Source organism: Dermochelys coriacea, chromosome 8 (assembly GCF_009764565.3).
Source record: "Dermochelys coriacea isolate rDerCor1 chromosome 8, rDerCor1.pri.v4, whole genome shotgun sequence".
NCBI lineage: Eukaryota > Metazoa > Chordata > Testudines > Dermochelyidae > Dermochelys > Dermochelys coriacea.
In genome coordinates this window covers 50,131,333-50,150,472 of record NC_050075.1, presented here as the reverse complement: position 1 = coordinate 50,150,472, position 19,140 = coordinate 50,131,333, and the positions used below count along the sequence as shown (strand labels likewise).

Genomic DNA, 19,140 nt, shown 5'->3' with positions numbered 1-19,140 from the left:
CATTTCAACTCTTGTCTTGGTTTAAATTTTTTTTTTAATTGGCACAAATTCACAATGTTCGTTGCTGAATCTGGGGAAGATTTCTTGTTAAAAGAAAAATTTCCCCGAGCTCTACTCCATACTGATTTATGAGAGCAATTGCTAAATGTAAAAGGAACTTGAAATGGCGGATGGGAAGGGAAATAAGACGTGACTTTTGGCCCAGGTCACCTGGGGAGGGGGTTCGCTTGCTCTCATGTTGCCTTCAGGCACCTGGGGCTGCTAGTCGCCTATTAGCTTTGTGCATTGGTGGGGCTTCTCTACGGGCTGGCCCACACAGAGAGGAAGGAACCTACCTGTATCCAGCTGGCCTTCACGGGCAGTGTCTGAGCAGCTCACGATCCTGGATTCTAGCCTCTCCACACCCCTGGGAAGTAGGAGGCGGTGTCCCCATTTTACAGCTGGGGACCCACGAGGCAGCTTAAGCAGTTTACCCCCATGGAAGAGCCAGGAATCCAATCCAGGTCCCAGGCTGGTGATTTAGCAGGAGGGGAGGGTCTGATGGTTAATTGTAGCTACGAGACGGATCTTGTTCGGCTCAACCAGGAGCGGGCGTTTCGCGGCCGAGGGACCGGGGGCTGGTCCCGGCTCCCAGGGGCGTGTGCCCTGTGTAGCGATGGTGGCCGTCTGCCGGACACAGACTCGTTCCCAGCGGCCTTAGAGGCCCCATCCCACGGCTGCAGGGAGTCCTGAGCGGGCTCTTCCCCGGCGAGCCAGGGAGGGCACGGGATTTAACCCCCCCCCTATTCCGGGAGTGCCCGGGGAGCTGTTCCCCCATCCCTTGTGCAAACCTCGGCGTTTCTCTTCCCCTCCCGCGCTGGAGGGACCCACTGCTGGCTCCCAAAGGGGGGTGTCGGGGAGCACCCCCCAGCGCCAGCCCCTGTCCCAGGCTCCCCTCCTGGCGCTGGCTCGGCCGGGGCCGGGGCCGGGGCCGGGCCGGGGCCGGTGCAGGCTCCCCCCGTGCCCGCTAGGGGGCTGCGTGCGGGGCCAGGCCGGGAGAGGCGGCGGGGGGCGGGCAGGGAGTGGGGGGGAAGCCATGCTGCTGAAATTTAAGCCAGAGCCAGCCACAGCCGAGCCATCGCGGCCGCCCTCCGCCGCAGCCTGCGCCGGGGCTCTGCGCTGCGCGCCGGCGGGCTGAGCGGGGCAGCCGGCTGGAGCTGGGAGCCGCCGATCCCCAGGGCACCGGCCGGCGCTGGCCGCCCGACCTGCTGTCCCCGCTCGCCCCCCGGGAGGAGAGGGGCGCGGGGGAGCCGGGACCGCGGAGCACCGGAGCCTGGCTGCGGCTGCTGCCGGTAAGTCCGGGGCGGCCCCCGCCGGCTTTCAGCACCACGGAGAGCGCTGCCGGGAGCCGGCCTGGCTGCCCTCCCCGTGGGCGAGCCGGGGAGCTCCCGACACAGCGCGGCAGGGGCGGCGGGGGGACGAGCCCCGGGTTCCCCCCGGCGGACCAGCCACGCAACCTGGCCGAAAGGGGATGCCCCAAGTGGAGTGTCCCTGCCCGGGGCGGCGCAGGGCGGAGGCTGCTGGGGGTGCTCGCTCAGGATCGGGCCCTCAGTGGCTCGGTGATGGCTAGCGAGGGGCCGATTTGGCAAGTGGTAGGGCCTGAGGGGGGAGTTGCGAGGCTGGGTGCGCTTCTCTGCAAGGCGTCTCTGCCGCGCCCGCCCTGGGGAAATGCTCCCTCCTGCATGCCAAGGCGGCCGGGCCAGGCCTTCGTTGGACACCGTCCGGGACAAGCTCGGCTCCTCTGTGCGCTGTAGTTCAGTCCCTAGCCACGGCGAGCCCCCAGTGGCAAGGCTCTTACCTGACCGCCTTCCCTCCTGCGCCGCCTGCTTTCCCACCTCCAGAGCCCCTCCTGGCAAGGGCCGGTGGGGGTGCCGTGCTCCCCTCTGAGTCTGGGGACCCAGCCTCCCAGTATGGTGTGGGGCACTGGGCTCAGGGAAGTGCCCTGTGGAGGTCCCCACTGATTGGGGTCACTGAACATCCCATGCTTCTGGGAACCCCGATGTTCCAACTTGGAGAGCTAAAGTTTGTTTCCTTAAATTCCCCTGCATTTCCCCCTAGATCGGGTGCTCTTTGCTTTTTGCCCTAATTGTAGGGTGATATTCCTTACAGAGCTGCCACCTTCCACGGAAGAACTGGCTGCAGATGGGGGTAGGCAAAGGGTTTGGGGTTTTTTGTTTGATTTTTTTTTTTTTTGGTATGTTGTTTGGGGCAGATCATACACTGGTGTAAATCAGCACTTTTCCAGCAAAGTCAATGGAGCTAAATTGATTCACATCAGCTGAGGATCTGGCCTGATATTTTGTAAAGCACTTGGGGATCCTGTAAGACTCACTGATTTTAGAGAGGAAGCCAGAACCTGGGTGCAGAAAGTAGAATGAGGGATGGGGTGGATGGGACCCAAGGAGGAAAGACATGGATGCAACTGACAAATCTGGACAAGAAGCACTGAGTGAGCCCTTTGGTGAATTTGTCCCATTTTTCTTCTCCTCTGAACTCTGGCCCTTCCAGGGGACATCTGTCTGGCTTGACTACCCCTAGAGCTGTCCCTGGAAGTGAGTCTGAAGTGTCTGAAATTGCCACTCAGGAAGTTTAGCTGATTTGATTTTCCTTGCTGTGTAACACAGCTCTCATTTTGCAGGCTTCTTGTTGGTTTCCTGTAGAGAGGGGATGGGGAGGGTTGGCTGAAGTGGAGATTTGGGCGTTTCCCATGCACAAATGAACAACTTTTAACAGGGAGAGGAATGGGGCCCAGTACAAGATGCTTACTGGAGAATCGGAGACTTGGTCCCAGGTGCTGGGTACTGCAGAGGACAGGGTTTCAGTCTGGTTTTCTTTTTCTGTTCTCCCCTGTGAAAAGTACATCCCTGCTTAAAGATCTCATGCAAATAGCCTGTAGTAGGGCTGGGGAGAATTAGGCCGAGTGTGGTAGACGACTAGGAAGGTGTATTTCTTCCCCTCTGGTGGCTGCACCTTTTTCTTGCACTGCTTTAGACAGAGATCTCCTGTATGTTTAATAGCTGTCTCCCAATCCTATTAAGGGACCATGTGCTGCGGGAGAAGAACTAAGGCCATTTGTTTTCAGTTTTTAATGATTCTTTATTTTAACTGAAAAATCCCTGGGTTTTACAAAAGCTATTGTTTGGTTTTGACTTTTTTTTCTGTCCCAAATTTGGATCCCCTCAAGTACAAAAATGTATTGATTATTAAGAAAATCCAGTACATTACTGTAGGTAGATCTGTTGTGTTAATGTTAGTCTAAGTGTAAATATGTGGCTTTTAAACTAAGGCAATGCAATGGAAGATGCATGTGTGTATTTGTTAGTGTACATACTGCCAATATACAGCTCATTAAAGAAACCACAAGATTAAGCTGCTTTTACATTTCTCTAAATGCTGCTTTTTTGTACTCCTGTCCCCCAGTATTGTTACCCAGAAAACTGTAAAATGGTTTTTTGGTACTGATTTCCACCCCCTTTTTTAACTTTAAATAATCACTGATAAATTCATGGGAAATATAAAACAAAATACATTCCAAATGAAAGGAATAACAAACTCTGAAGCTCTTTCTGTTTGTGGGCCAGCTTTCAGGGCTTGACAGCGCTTTGCTCTCTGGGAACAAGGCAGTTCCCTGTCTCTGCATTTACTGGCTAGCTTGCCAGGGCCTGTATTATTAAAGGAATATCTGTTTTACCCTTGGATTTTTTTAGATACCTTTCTGATTGCTCTGTCCTCATGGCTCTTCCAGCACTGGATGGGTAACATGCATGAGTTATATCGCTGGTCAGGGAAGCAGCAGTTTAATGCATGCACGTAAAGACTGGGCAAGGACAAACCGACAGGGAAACATAAACTCTGGCAATGGATAAACACTGCAGCTAGCTCCATAGCCCTTGGCAGAATGTGGCCTCCAGTCTGTTTGTTCATTAGGTTGTTGGGGATTAAACACACAGTTCTATTGAACCAACATGTCAATTTGCTGCAAGAAATTTGGTGTTCCTGCTCCTAAACTTACCCTACCTTTGGGCTGGGGTCTCAGCACAGGACTTGAGTTTCTGAAGCAGATGATCAGCAGAACTGGGAATTAAGTGGTGGATGTAGTGGCCCGAGCTCCATTTGTGCTGTCAACTTGTAAAGAGTTATTTGGGAAGATCTTCTGTCTGAATTGCTTTAGGGCTGCTCTCCCTTCATTCTGGAGAGCAGCATTTCCCAGCAGCTTCTACTGTAACCATGTGGAGCATAAAGAGCAGCTGGCTAGGCCAAGAGAGGTCCATGGGTTGGGCATGTGGGCCCATGACTGTGGATGCACTAGCCAAAGCTAATGCTGTAGGAAAGGCTAATGTTGCCCTGTCCAATCCTGCAGTGACCTTCTGGGCCAATCCAGTTTACTTGGCCTTTGTGATCTTGGTCCCCTGCATAACTGCTGGGAAATAAGAAAGACTTAATCAAAGAAACTGGAAACAAAACATAGTGAAGAGCTTTTGAACCCCAGGTCCCCAGCTATAGTTTGGTCCAAATCAGCAGCATATGACACTGCCTGGTGATCTGTGGGCAATGAGTTTGGGTGCCTTACTGCCGTTTCTAGTGGTTAGGTCTCCTTATTGCACAAACCACCCTTGCAGCTGGCACCCTACTTGTCAATCTCACCAGAGGCACCAAATGCTGGGGGCTGAGTGCCTAGAGGCAGTCCCTCTGGGGGAGAAGCTTGCCTGGCTGCTGCCAGTTGTGTGTACAAGGCAGCAGGCTCCAGCACCACTCTCAGGGAGTTGCCTGTTCTTCTTTCAAAACAAATTCTTTCCTGATGAGGACAGCCTGCTACCTAGTGGGCAGCACCCTGCATTGGTATGTGGGAAAATGGGTTCAATTGCTGGTCCCGGTTCATGCTTGCAGTGCCTGGGTTTGCCTTATGGGCAGCACCTCAGCTTCTGAGACAGAAAGAGTGCTTCCTGGTCCAGATAATTAAAGGCCAAATTCTGCAGTGCTTTCTACTGAGCTCAGGAGTGGCATACTCAGGATTGCAGAGTGTGTCACTCTCATAGGGCCTATGAGGGTGAAAGGTGGATCCCATCTGCTCTTCCTTTGCTTTGGTTATCTTAGCAATGTAGTGATGGGGTCTGGGCGCAAGCCTGGAGGCGTAAGGGAGAAGACCTAGGTTAGAATGGGGCTGGGAAGTGGAATACTCAAAGTTCTGAGATCCAGGGCAAAGAAGAAAACTCAGCCCTATCCTGACCCTGCTAGCTACGGAGTCTGCTGGCTCTTTGCCATGCAAAGGTGTATGGGCTAGTGGCTAAAGCACCACAGAAGGAGGAAGGACTCTTGGGCTCTGACTTCCTGTGTGACTTTAGGCTAGACCTTGTAAAGGCCTGATTCCAAACGCTTTTACCACTTTACAGTGGAGTCCAGAACCTCTGAGAGGTACAACCATGAACTCTGGAGAACAAAATCCACCTGAGACCTTGCCCCACCAACAAGTTATACCATAGTACTCCTATAGTTAAAGCAGTGCAGCCTCTGTAGTGTGGATGCTGTTATACGGGTCTAAATGTTTTTATACTGGTATAGCTGTTCCCGAATGGGAAGGGGACTAAGCTATACTGGTATAATGCACACTTATACTAGTATAACTGTGTCCACCCTAGGGTTTATGCCAGTCTAACTAGATCAGTAAACTATCACACCCCTAAGCTGAATCCTAATATCAGTGCAAAATCTATGCATGGACCAGGCCTCATTTCAGTTCCCAGACCACCCACAGGGCAGGCAAGGGGAGTGCAAGGGTTCCCTCTACTAACACGTCTCAATCCCCACTCTCCATAGGCCACTCAATCCTTGGCCTGTTGGCTTGGAATGGCCAATGAGGGTGTGAATTAGAACCAGCTGGCATGCGGGATGCGAGATCCTTGCACACAGGCCACTATAGGGTAAGAACTTCGCTCACTGCTGCTCTGGGGTAGGTGACCTAGAAGTGAAGGGGCTCTACGATTGATCACCAGTCCTCTTGTTACATTTGTGTCTGAATCTTTCTTGACTAGGTAGCAAAATGCAATAAACACTGTGTGAGAGGGATCATTAGCAGTGTAACCGTGTAGAGTATAAAGCAGGGCTTGAAGCATATTATATAAGCAAACATAAAGTAATCATAAATTAGATGGTGAAAGAAGTCAATTAATTGATGAAACTGCCCAAGCAGAAGAGAGAGAAACCCAGCATGCATGAGCTGAGGCACTTTGTGACATGACACGGTATTCATTTGTAATCCCTTTTTTCTTTAATTGTGTATGTAATGAGAAATTAAATGTCAACTTCATTGCATGCTGCTCCCCCAAGAGAGAACACATGTGCCTGGTCACAATGGGATTTTGCCTACAGGTGTAGCTGCATTGGTGGAAACACCTGGAGTGACATGACTTACAGTGGTGCTGTGTGGTTTAGCCTGTTTGGGGGTTGAGCTCTTATCGCTGTGGTAATGGAAAACCCCAAGTATGACATGCCATTCACTGATACGGTGTGACTGGCATAGATGCCTATGACCTCAGGTGTGTCTTGCACTGCTGCAGCTATGTCAGTGGCTAAAATCCCGGTGTAGACAAGGCTGGAATAAGGTGGGACCAGCATGACTCTCACACACCACTATCTCATATCCCAACACCCCCACAATGGCTTTAACTGGTCATGTAGGGCCTAACTCTGCTGTGGAGCTAGCTGGAAGTGAATCTAATTTGACCTCTACTTAAAGACTGTCTCTACCCAGCCCCAAGAGTGGTCGTTTCAATCAGCTTTTGTTGTAATTTAAGAATCCTTTGACTATCCTGCTTGAGGGATGACCCCTCTGTCTCATTTCAAGACAAACTAAGGAGTTCAGGCCATAGGGTTGTCCCTGCAAAGGTGGGAGTTAGTCACATAGACCAGTGCAGACATAGCATTAAAACACATGCAAGAGTGGTCTGATATATAATTAAAACTACATGAAATAACTCACTACAGGCCACCAAGCCTCCTGCTAAGTCTCTTCACTTGCAGTGTGGCTGTTCAGCATGTGGGAACCTGTGTGAGATTAGCTGGTTACCTCAAGGAGGGACCAAGCTGTAGCAGGTTAGATCTGTCTGCTGCTGTTCTATCTTATCAGTTCATCACCATAGACCTGAGCAGCTTGTGGCCTATGGGCTTTTCATTCAGTGGAAGGGCACTTCCAATACGTGAAATACTAATTTGACTACGAGCAGTTGCCCTGTTGGTGGGAATCCCATTACTGTCAGTATATATAAATAATCCATTAATAGTTCAATTTCTGTACATTAAGGTGCAACAGAAGTAGTGTTGTCCAGCAGCAAAGTGGTGGTCTTTGCCACTGCCCAAAAGGTCTCGAGCTCCAGGACCTTACCCCTGGAATCTGGCTGACTGGAGAAGAGCAGTACTTGTCCAGAAAGAGTTTTATCCTATTTAAGTTTATCCATGTAGCACTGGGAAAGAGAGAGAGCAGTTTATTCCCCATGAAGCCAGCCTTCTCCTGTCAGTTCTGGAGGTATGCCTGAGTTTACCATGCGTTGGCTTGAGTCCCAGTCAGAACTCAGATGTGTTGAGACTTCCCTTTCCCTACTTAGCTTGACATCACAAGGGGCAGATTAAGGCAAAATGTGCAGGATCTGGGTCCCATGATCAGAGGATTGCTGGATGGAGCAGTGAGTCTGAGGCAAAGTAGTAGGTGGCACTGTAGGACATAGCTGATCATGTCCAACTGTCTGATTTGGGGGGCAGAGGTACCTCTTGGGAGAGGTAAATGGGAACTCATCTGGTGGGCTGAGAGGAAATCTCTCTAGTGGAGTTGTGTGACTGGAATTTGAGGCACAACACTGAGACCACATCCCTTTGTGAGCCCCAGGAGGAAGAGAGGCAATTTTAGAGGGGCTCATGGGTACCAAATTCTAAATACGAAAAGCTTCATTAGAAGTTATGAGCAACCTTTGATCCCTGTCAATGCAGGAGACAGTGAACTTCGGGGCTAAGATGTTTTCAAACCTCCGCCTGTACCTTCCCTTTGAAATACACAAGGCACATCCTACACCAACTGTCTGAATCCATGATATTTCTTTCTGCTATTTAGGATATGTGGCCACGTTACCACAAAATGCAACAGGTAACTGAGCAAAATGCCAACTTGTAACAGCATTTAACTTATGTGAGCCAACCAACTGGGTGCAGACACTGTTTGCAGACAGTGCAGGTTTCTGTGCTGATGCTGCTGGGACTGCCAGCCAGAGAGGCTTCCAAAGGTACCAGGAACAATGCCTAATCTACCCATCCATCATTTTAAAGGCAGGCAGAAAGGTTGCTGAGTTCCCTTTGACATTGGAACTGATGGCTCCCAATGTCACTTGTGGTGTCAATGGCTGAACAATTGGATGCCCTGACACATGTTTAAAATCCCTGAGGGGAGCAATGGGCAGCACAGCTTCCCTCTGCAACTGCGTTCTTCAGGGCACGGTTTTGCCAGCTTTAACACATGTGGAACACTGCCCTTCTCCACAGCTACTCCCACTGAATGAAGGTGGCAGACTAAGCTGCTGCTTGACATCAATAAGCGTGGCAGAATTGGGCACTTAGCCATGCTGCTACTTCATTCATGAGCATTGTCACTGCATCCCTTTGCATTGGCTTTCTAGCAGCTTCTTCCTACGACCAGTGATGATTGCTTATTCATGAGGCTTGGTTTAGTCCTCCTTGGCATTAATTCACAGCTGGTATTTTATGTCTCTCAGCTGGTATTTAATGGTCTGGGTTGAATATCTCCCTGGCATGAATAGTGTGGCTTGGTTGGTATTCTATATCTCCAGCCTGGCTGGCTGGTATTCTGGGTCTCCTTGGTGCTAACAAGGCTGATATTTCGTATCTCTGGCTGATATTTCCATATCTCTGGGGCTTTAATAAGCCTAAACTGGTTGGCTTTTCATATCTCTTTGGGCACATACAGCTTGAGCGTGCTCACCTACTGCATTTCCTTTATGCTATAGCTTAGGCTGCCTTTGATGCTATTTGGCCCCAGCTAATTATCTGGAAATGGCATTTTAATACAACTAACCAGTGCCCTACCCTGATGCTAAACTTAACCAGATTTGCCCCCACTGGGTCTGTACTAGCTGTTGCTCTCTCAACCTAGGGTCATGCTGGTCTTTACGCTCCTCAATTTGATCTTTCTCACTTCCCCCTCTTCTAATTCTGTCTCTGGGTTTTATTTCAAAACCATCACCCTTGCTTTACAGTGATGTTTTCCATTGGAACAACCTCTCTCAGCAGCCTCCTGGTGGGGCCCAGTAATTGTCTGAATTTTTTGATGCTTTGCGATGTCAAAGCCTGGAGTTTATATAGATTACTGTGAATTTATCTCCAGCAAATGCATCCAGAGAGAGCGAGCGAGGCTGGAGCCTGCCATGTGAGGCATTGTAAACACTGTGGTGCAGGGAACAGCAGTACTTGTGTATTCTGTGTTCGCCTAAATGGATTTTAGTAAAACATACACTTTAATAAGTCAGTTTTGTCAGCTCTGCCTGTTTAAGTGGTGATGGAGACCTTCCTGCCAGCTTGTAAATATCAAGGTTTAACCCTGGCTGGTAAAGTAGCAAAGAGGTGTGGATATTAGATCAGGTCTTCTCCTTTCCCCTGCCCCCACTGGGTTTCAAAACTCAGAGACAAGTGGGCTCTTGGAGTGAGCATTCATAAGAATATCACTCTGCCCCTAGTGGCTAGCTGACACCAAAGAGCTGGAAGTGTGATTTAAAGTACAGTGTGAAAAACTTAAAGGGACAGCAGTACAAGTGCCCTATAAAAGTGCTGTCTGTTGCCCAGAACGGCATCTCTAAACAGGATAGATGGAACTTGTAAACTCCACAATCAAACCTCCCATTCAAAGCCATCTACGTTTATAGATGTAGAAATGAAGTTTAATGTGGCTGAAAGTCACCGTAAAAAGCAAAAGGCTTCATTTGTATCTCTACAGCAGGGGAGATCAATAGACATCCAGTGTGTGTCTGTCTGTATTTCCTGGCCACAGCACGTGGGTATGTCCTTTCTACGTACACAAGTGCACATCATGATTAAAGCAAACCACTCTGGGAGGAGAGTGATGGAGGGGTCTCCAGGTGTGATAGGGAATGAAGGTGTCACCGAGAAATGCTCTGCTCTCCCTAGAGACTTGCGCAAAAAAAAAAAAAAGGATTTAAAAAGCAAATAATTCTAAACTCTTTTTTTTTGTTTTTGTTTTTTTTTTCCCACCAAATGCATCCGATGAAGTGAGCTGTAGCTCACGAAAGCTTATGCTCTAATAAATTTGTTAGTCTCTAAGGTGCCACAAGTACTCCTTTTCTTTTTGCGAATTCTAAACTCTGTTTTCATTCACAGCTAAAGTTAGCTTAAATTTGCCTGGTTGTTCGCAATCCTCAGAGGTGGCCATATCTCAGCATGCTAGTACGTGATGGACTATGCTCCCCTTATACGGGGTTATGTATCTGATACAGCGTGAGGCATAAGGTGGAAGCTTAGGCTTGATGGTCCATGATGCCGCTGAATGCTGCTGCAACAGATGATGATGTAAGAGCTCTGTATGTGGGAGCATGCTGTGGTTTGTGGAGGGCTATTTTAATGTTATGGCCAAATTCAGACTTTATAGAAGGCTTATAAAAATCATAAAACTTTTATTCTACCAACCCACAGAAGGCAGCAGAAATGAAAGCCAGCGCACTTTGATATCGGCTTTACACAAACTCTGGTCTCTGCTGTACAGTTGGCCCTGTCTTATTTATCTACCTCTACAGCCCTCATGACTGCAGTATTTGAGCACCTTGTTGTGTCTAGAGGACTTCCCACTGGGAAGGACATGGTGGAAGCAAGAAGTGAGTGGCGTAAGAGGAGCCAAACGTTGCAGACGGTGAAAGGGGAATGGTTTGGTGGAGCTGCTGAGAGGATGAAGCGGTGTGCCAGCTCTTGTGATTTGTTCATGAGTTTGGTAATTCTTTTGGTGCATTTCTTAAAGCCCCTGGTTCCTGCAGTGGTGAGTTTGTGTGAAAAATCTCAGCTTTATATTTTTAAGTGAGTTTCTAGCCCTCGCAGTTGCAGAGAAAAGCTTGAAAGTGCAAAGCAAGTGCAGCCTAAAGGCTCAGTAACCGCAAGGCAAATGGAAAAGAACCTCAAATTGCTTTTAAAAAGAAAAATCTCTGGCTTAAAAATTGTCTCATGAGTCAGGCCCCCAAATGATGACTTTGGAGAGCTTGAGGTTGGAGGTGTTGGTGCAGGGAGAGGAGTGCAAGGGGTGGTGCTGACAGGGTGGTAGGAGACTCCTAGAGGCAGGGGTATAAGGGGTGGTGCTCCTAGTTCAGGTAGGAGATGCCCAGGGGCAGGCTAGGAGCAGCATAAGGGGGCTAAATGGCTGAGAAGTATGGAGTGGCAACAAGGAGGGGTAAGTCAGAGACAGGCCAGTAGGGAGCAAAACGGGGGGGCTGGGTGTGGTGGGGCCTGGCCTGGGAGAGGCATGGAGATTCCCAGAGAACATGGGGTGGGGATTGAGATAACTGAGGTTGCTGACAGCAACAGGCAGAGAAATGCGGGGCTTTCAGGTTCGCCTACACTAGGCTAGCAGGTGGGGAGTGGTGCATGAAGGAAATGACAAGCAGGAGGCTGAAAGCTAATGGGCCAGACCCCCAGGTGGGGTAGGTCAGCACTGACTCCATGGAGCTATGCTAGTTTGCATCAGCTCTACACTTGGCTTCAGGCATGTGGACAGAGGGGGACGTGTTTTCAGACCTCAGACAGCTGTCACTGTCCTATGTACATGCAGTTGGTTAATGATGGAGCTTGAGCTTTTCTGTGCCCCTTTAGCTGTAAGGATGGTGGCATTTCCCAGGCTGTTGGCCCTGTGAACACTTACGCTGTGATGTGTGTGTACACAGTCCGAGTCCTGCTGATGGGAATGTCCAGTTAGCCCATGTTTAGTTATGTCCCCATAGCTTTCCTATACTGTGCAGTGGCTTCACCGTCTGCCACTTTATCCTGCAGTGTAAGCTGCCTAGACTTCTGCTTCTGCCAACCTTGGGGCTGTCAAACCATCTAACACTAGACTACTAGCTAGCCATATCACAATAGCACCTGGAGGCTCCATTGGGCTAAGCAGAGCAGCCCTGTCGCAAAGAGCTCATGCTCTAAGTAGGCAAGACTGATGAAGTGGCAGGAGGGGAAACTGGGACACTTGCCCAAGGTCACACAGCAGGGCTTTGGCAGAGCTGGGACTAGAACCCAGGTTTCCTGAGTAACGGGACCTTATCCATTGGACTGTGGCGCTTCTCACTGCATCTTCGCTGCACTCTGGGTTCCCCAGGCCAGAGTCATCCCCTCGTGAATTAGGGTGGCCTGAAACAAGCCAACCAGCTGTCGTCATTTTAGAATGGTAGGAGCTGGTTCATAGGCTGGGAATTTGTGCTGAGCACAAATCTCCAAAGGGCCCTGTCTGGCTTCAGCCACATTCCAAAGGTTTCAGCAGCTCTCCAGAAAATGAGGGTTATACCACTACTTTAGATTGGGCTTCATTTGTGCCAGGGCTTGGCAGTTCAGAGCTCCGGCACCTCCGGGCTTGCTGCATCAGTTATGAATGTTTTTTGTGTTTTAATTTCTTGAGCCCCGGCACCGCTTTCAGTACAAATCCCACACTGATTTTAGGTTTCAGAGTAGCAGCCGTGGTAGTCTGTATTCGCAAAAAAGAAAAGGAGTACTTGTGGCACCTTAGAGACCAACAAATTTGTTTGAGCATAAGCTTTCATGAGCTACAGCTCACTTCATCGGACATCCGACACACATTCCCCATGTAACTGTGGCCAAGTCACTTCATCTCTGCATTTCCACTCCCCATCCATAAAATGAGGATGATGCTACTTTTGTCTGCCTTGTCTATATATGTTGTTTAGCTTCTAGCCGAGGGTGCACTTCTCACTCTGTCTGTCCAGCACCTAGCATAGGAGAGGCCCTGATGCTGGTTCAGGTCTCTAGGCACCTACCATAATGTAGATCATTTATTAAACAATCCACAACCTTCAAGGGGCTAACAAGGGGTGTGTGTGTGTGTGTGTGTGTGTGTGTGTGTGTGTGTGTGTGGTGGGGGGCAGGACCTATCCTGGTCTCCTGTGCTCTTAATAGTTGCCGGTGACACTAGCTAGGTAAAAAGCAGGGAGTGGGATGTGAGCACATGAGTGTTTAGCAGAGAAGCAGCGTTCCTCAGCCCGAGCTTTGCCACAAAGACTTGGCCCAATTTCTGTGTGTGGGAATTCAGAATTTCTGTTGTGGAGATGCAAGGAGCTACTGCCCAGGGAGGGAGGGAGTGGAGTTCTCCTATCCAGGGGCTTTGCATTTTGGATCTAGATGTTCATATGCAGTTTTTAAAATGCCTATCAGTTAATCTCTTACTAAAATTGTCTGAGGCTGAAAAGCCAGAGTTATTAACAGGAGCTGACCCTCACTCCCTGCCTTTCTTCTTACCCCCTCCCCATTTGTATTTTGTCGCCTTAATTTAGTGAATCAGAGAGCTGAGGTTCTGCTTGCTGTCCCTGGGGAACAGTCTCTCTTGTGCCTTTGTCTGGAAGGCAGGTAAACCAAGTTAGTTTCCTTAGTGTTGCTCTTTCTCTGCTGGTAAGTTGGTGGAGTGAGCTGGCTATTCAAGATCACATCTCTCTGCACTAGTTTCCTGTAGAGAAAACACACACACACACACACACACACACACACACACACACACACACACACACACACACACACAGTGGAGTTGTTACTAGTTGACACACCTGGAGAGAGAATAAGTAAGCTGATTTCTCAAGGGAGATGGAAGGGCTGGAGATCCATTGAAGTCAATGGGTATCAAGTCTATTGGCTTTGGCTCAGGACTTGAATTATTGTGTTTGGGTACAAGATGTCAGAGATGGAGGAGGCTCTGGGCTCCCTCCCCTACAACAATGCCACAAGGAAGGCCATTTCAGACATGATGAGAGCCAAATGACCCCAAAGGTACCCGGTATGGCAACAGCAAATATGCGAGGGGCTAGGGTCAGGGTGTAAGACACAATGGGGTTTAATAGTCTCCTGTATCTTCAGTATCCTCTTTGCCAGTCTCAAGTGTCCTTGCTAAATAATAGGCAGGTTCGCTAGCTGTTTGTACTTCCCCAACCCCTCTTCAATAGCTCTGCAGTGGAGGAGAGATGGTTAAAGAAAAAATGGTGTCTAATGAGCACAGGGAGAGGGGAAAAAATACCTCTAAACACTCGCTCCATGCAGCATAACCATGGAGGCTGCTGCGGCTTTATTTAAGAAAATTGTCTGTTCTGTTTATTCAACTCATTTTCATCTCAAAAGAATCGGCTTGGAGGCTGTCTCTAATGCCAGGGAATCCACTCTGCCAGAGCATGTTGCTATTGATTTATGTGTCAGCAATTCAAATGGGGGTAGTAAGACAGGAGCCGAGCACCTAATAAAAATTCAAATTATTGTTTAAAAAAACAAATGAGGGAAAGTGGCTGAGCAACAAGGACAAAAGAAGTGTAAAATGCTAATGGCCAATGCAAGTCACAAAGAGGAAGAAGCTGGATCTGGTCTCTCTCATCTGACACCTTTCCTGCAAATTCCAACTCCAGAGAAGAATTGCCCCTCCCTATTTATGCCGTTAGAAGCAAAGGGCAAAATCTCTGGCTGGTGTAACTCGGCATCACTCCACTGACTTCAGTGGAGTGATGTTGATTTACACAGCTGAGGATCTAGCCATCTGAGTTCACTCCTAATTCTTCATTGCAATACACATTGGTATTAGGCTTCCTTCCACTCCCTGGTGGCAATTAACTTGGTTCTTGCAGGCAAAACTGGAGGTACTCTGGGTTTTTCAGAACTGTGTGGCATCTGCAGGTAGGCTGTTGGGGCTGGGATAGTGAGCCACGATTGGAGGAGGAGTGAGTGCAACAGTAGCAAGTTGCACTGGTAGGGCTCTGAGGCCCAATACTGGGACAGCCAGGGCCTTGCAGGTCAGGACAAAGTTACTTTAGCAGAGCTGTGTACAAGAAGTTTGAGCAGTGGTGGTTAGCTTATGCCCTAAATTTCACTATGATCCCACTCAGTCCCAAAATCCAGCATAAGGCAGTACATAATTGCTCCAGTTGGAGAGTCACAGGGCAAGCTTAGAAAAACCACTCACATGCAAGGTCTTGATTCGTGTTTAGGGGGGGAATATGATCAAAGTGTGAAAGCACATGAATTACTCAAGACAAAAAGAGAGATTCCACTCATCATGTGGAAAGGTATCAGGAGAGCACCTCCTGGGAACCCGAGCAGCAGTGCAATCACAGAGCAGATCAATCAATGCTGCATCCATACATCTAAAATCACTTACGACTATCCTAGCAAGTGGGTGAGGTTAAAATTCCAGGGAATGGGCCAGCGAGCTTTCGAATTGCAAAAAGGGAGCAAACAAATCACAAACACAGGCAGCAAGGGATGGTCCCGTGCCAGGGGCTTCCAGCAGTACTGTATGGGTGGCTTGGGGAAAGGGTGTAGGAGGGGCATACCTAGCCCTCAAAGATGATGGGAGGAGAATCATTCTAAAGCACAGCTGATCTGAGGGATTGTATAGCAAAGTTAAAGGGATGATGATGATTGCAGTAGTAGCTAGAGGTCACAGATGAGACCAGAAATCCATTGTGCCAGGAACTGCACAAACTCCTAGTGAGGGACTGTGCTGGCCCCTGAGATTTTGCAATCTAAATAGATGAGGCAGACAAAGGGAGTGGTGGTATTTTCCAGAGACTTGGTCAGCATCACCAATGGAGAGCCGGGGATCGGCTGCATCCCACTCCCATGCCCTAGCTACAAGGCTATCCTTCCCTTCTGGCAGGCTGTCATGTTACTTAGAAAACCTACCCCCTGGGATGGGGGTGGGAAGGTGACATGACTAGAAACATTTGAATGATTTTTAAAAATTCAGTGAAAACAGAATAAGGAAGGAGGGGGTGTGATATTTAACCAGGATCGTTGTCTAATTAGACAATCTGGACAGATTTGTGGATCTGAACAGATGTTTATGCAGGTAACAGGCAGCTGTGGGAGATGGGGCACCAGGGCTGTCCATAAATTACATAACGCATCAGAGGGTGGGTGGGTTCTTTAATTTTGTGTTTGGGTCAGTGTTAAACTGTTGCAAGGACTAGGTGGGACTTGAAAATGGCCCAAAAAAGTGTTGCACAATTTATTGCCAGCCCCTCTACCCCAGCGACCTTGGGTGAACCACAAACGTCTGTGCTCGGCTTCCCCATAACTGCAAAATGGGGAAATGTTTCCCTCCTGGGGGCATTATGAGATGTAAACAGTAAATGCCTAGGAGGTGCTCATATGCTTTCAGTGATGCCCGGGCCCAGCTTCAGAAAACAATGAGCTCATTTTGCTATCAAAACTGAATGAGCATCAAAGGGCAAAGGGTAAATTAATTTTACCAGCTCCAATTCTATTTTTAATCATTCAGGTTATTAGTTACACAGGGAAGGAATTTGTTTTGTCCTATGCAATTTTTATCTTGAGGGTCCCTTTAATTTCAGGGCTGGTAGCTTGACATTCATGGCTACAGTGGGACATTGAAAATCCTGCTATGGTCATCTTGGTCAGAGAGGGATTTTCTGTCTCCTAGAGGTGGGTAAATGGCATCAAATTTCATTTCATTTCAATTAAGACCCTGCTCTGTCCTATTTTTGAGTGCCTCAAGGGGAGGACTCCAAATCATTCTTAGGGACTGATCCAAAGCCCATTGAAGCCAATGGGAAAGACACTCATTACCAGGACAAGACTCCAGTCTCCATTCCTTCTCTATTCAGTTCAGTAGAGCTGTGCAAAATGTTGTCCAACACGACTTTGGAACTTGATAATTTTTTGCAGAAAACTTTCTACATTTTTCGTTAAATTTCTCTATTTTGCCTACAATGAAACTTCACCATTCGAAACAAAAGAGAAAGTTTTCTTTGTTGAAAAACTCAGTGAATTTTTGAATGAAATTTAAATATTTGGGACCAAAGAGCACTCTGCAAGGACTGACTTCTAAATACAGGCCATGTCCTGCATCTACACAAACCCACCAGCCTGATAGGGATCCTACTGCTGCACCAGGGTGTCGGGCAGCCTGAGCCTCCGCAGCAGCAGGGGCAGGCGGGGAGCGACAGTGCCTTGGGCTCGGGCCACCCAGTTCCCCCCAAGCAGCGCCCAGTTCCTGCTGCTCTCAGCCAGCAGGTATGGGGCCCCAACTGAGCCCGGCCCCTTGTGTCTCTTCCGCGGTGGCCAAGATACTATGGCAATGGTACTGACTCATAACAAAATTTTGCCTCATCAGTGATCACACGAATGGCAATACCTTCCTCCTTGTCATGCAGCAGTTGTGCAAACTCCATCTGTCTGCATAGCCATGGGAAGAGAATTACCTTAACAATTCCCAATGAGGCACATAGTACACAGGTAAATCGTGCCCTTTGTATGTATGCTTTTTACATGAATAGTCCATCTGTGCTTTCGTATTCACATGAAAACCATTTAAAATCTGTTGTGATCTCCTACTGTTTCCAGCAGACCCCCATCAAAAGCAGCTCAGCTCAAGAGACATGCACTTTCTGATATTGTAGGTACAGCTGTTTTGGAGATAGGAGCCAAAGAACAGTAAGAAAATTGTTTGAAGTGGAGAACAGAGAGAGAATGAAACCAGGACTAAAGGTGCATTTGTGAACTAGTCCGGCCAGAAGCTGTCCAGGATTTACCTGAAGCTTTTTGCAGGAAAATCTTGGCCAGGAAGAGAAGTGGTATGTGAAGTTTCAGGTCGGTTGGTTTGGGTAGTGGTCATGAGAGCTGAAAACTGCCCTTAAAATGGACACCTATCTTTTGAGCTCAACTGTGGAAGGAAGAGCACCCATTCATACTTGCAAATATATAGTTAGAGAGAGGAAGGATGGTCCAATGATTAGGGAACTGTCCTGGGGCTTTTGAAATTTGTGTTTTAAGTCCTTGCTCTGCCACACAATTCCTGTGTGACCCTGGGCAAGTCACTTAGGGCCAGACTCCTGAAGAGATCTGTGTGCCGATCAGCATCTGAATATCCCTGAAAATCTGGCCTCTGTTCCCCCATCAGTACAATGGGGATAATAGCACTGCCCTGCCTCATGGGGATGTTTGCAAAATAAATACATTAGATCACAGGTGCTCAGTCTTTAGGGTAATGGAGGGCATAGGTAAATAGCACCTTTAATCCAAGCCTGTCAAAATGCCATACAAAGGGGAATAAGTAATTTATTACACCCATTCTAGGGAGATTGAGACCCAAAGAGGCTAGGTGACTTGTCACAATGACTGCATGGCAACACCTGGAATAGACCCCCAGAGCCCTGACTCCCAGGCCTTTGCTCTAACCACTTGACGCTCTACCCTTCTTGATCATTTTGCTGTGTCCTACAAGTTGTCCTAAAACAGTTTTGCCTGGTGATTTTTCTCCTGAGGAGATCTCTGTGACTAGAAACAAAAGGGCACAAGCAATGATATGGAGATAATGTCTAAAGAGAGAGTTGCTCAATTTGCATTAGTTGGGGCATGCGACTGGGTGACATAATTACTCTTCATTGGCCTGGCTGCCTGGAATTTGAAAATTGATTGCTGAGTCAATACCAATGCATTTGAACATGGAGGGCTGGCTGCCTTAAGCAAGGCGAGTGCTGCCTCCCTGGTTATGGGAGGTCTTGAATTAATATGCCGAGATCCAGTATGAAGGTAAAGAACTGGCAGCTTTCTTCAGAGCACCCAGCTATTATGGAAGGTGGCATAGAGCAGTCCAAATGCTCCCATTCTGTCTCTGCTTGGCCAGGTCCCAACTAAAACTCAGGGAGGATTATTCGGGAGAAGTCTCCCTTGGTTTTAAAGGCTTGTTCAGGAATATGTAGTGGATCGCTAGAAGGATCATTGTATCAGCATCCATATTCCCACCTGTCCCAGTAAGAGAGCAGCAGTGACCCTTTCCCCATATTGTCTCGCTGTTATTTCATATACTATAATCGCTGAAGAAATACTTGAGGA

General features: G+C 48.4%; 1 protein-coding gene across 2 annotated transcripts in view; it reads left to right on the top strand.

The window, feature by feature from the left end:
• Positions 1-1,063: 1,063 nt before the first annotated feature.
• The window catches only part of TNR (tenascin R), a 268,795-nt gene continuing 250,718 nt past the window's right edge, over positions 1,064-19,140 (top strand). Inside the window, exon 1 of one of the 2 annotated variants that reach the window (XM_038412865.2) lies at positions 1,064-1,331. The gene's annotated coding sequence lies outside the window, so the exon portion shown is untranslated. The remainder of the gene's footprint in view (positions 1,332-19,140) is intronic. The other variant, XM_043520549.1, reaches the window with a different exon arrangement.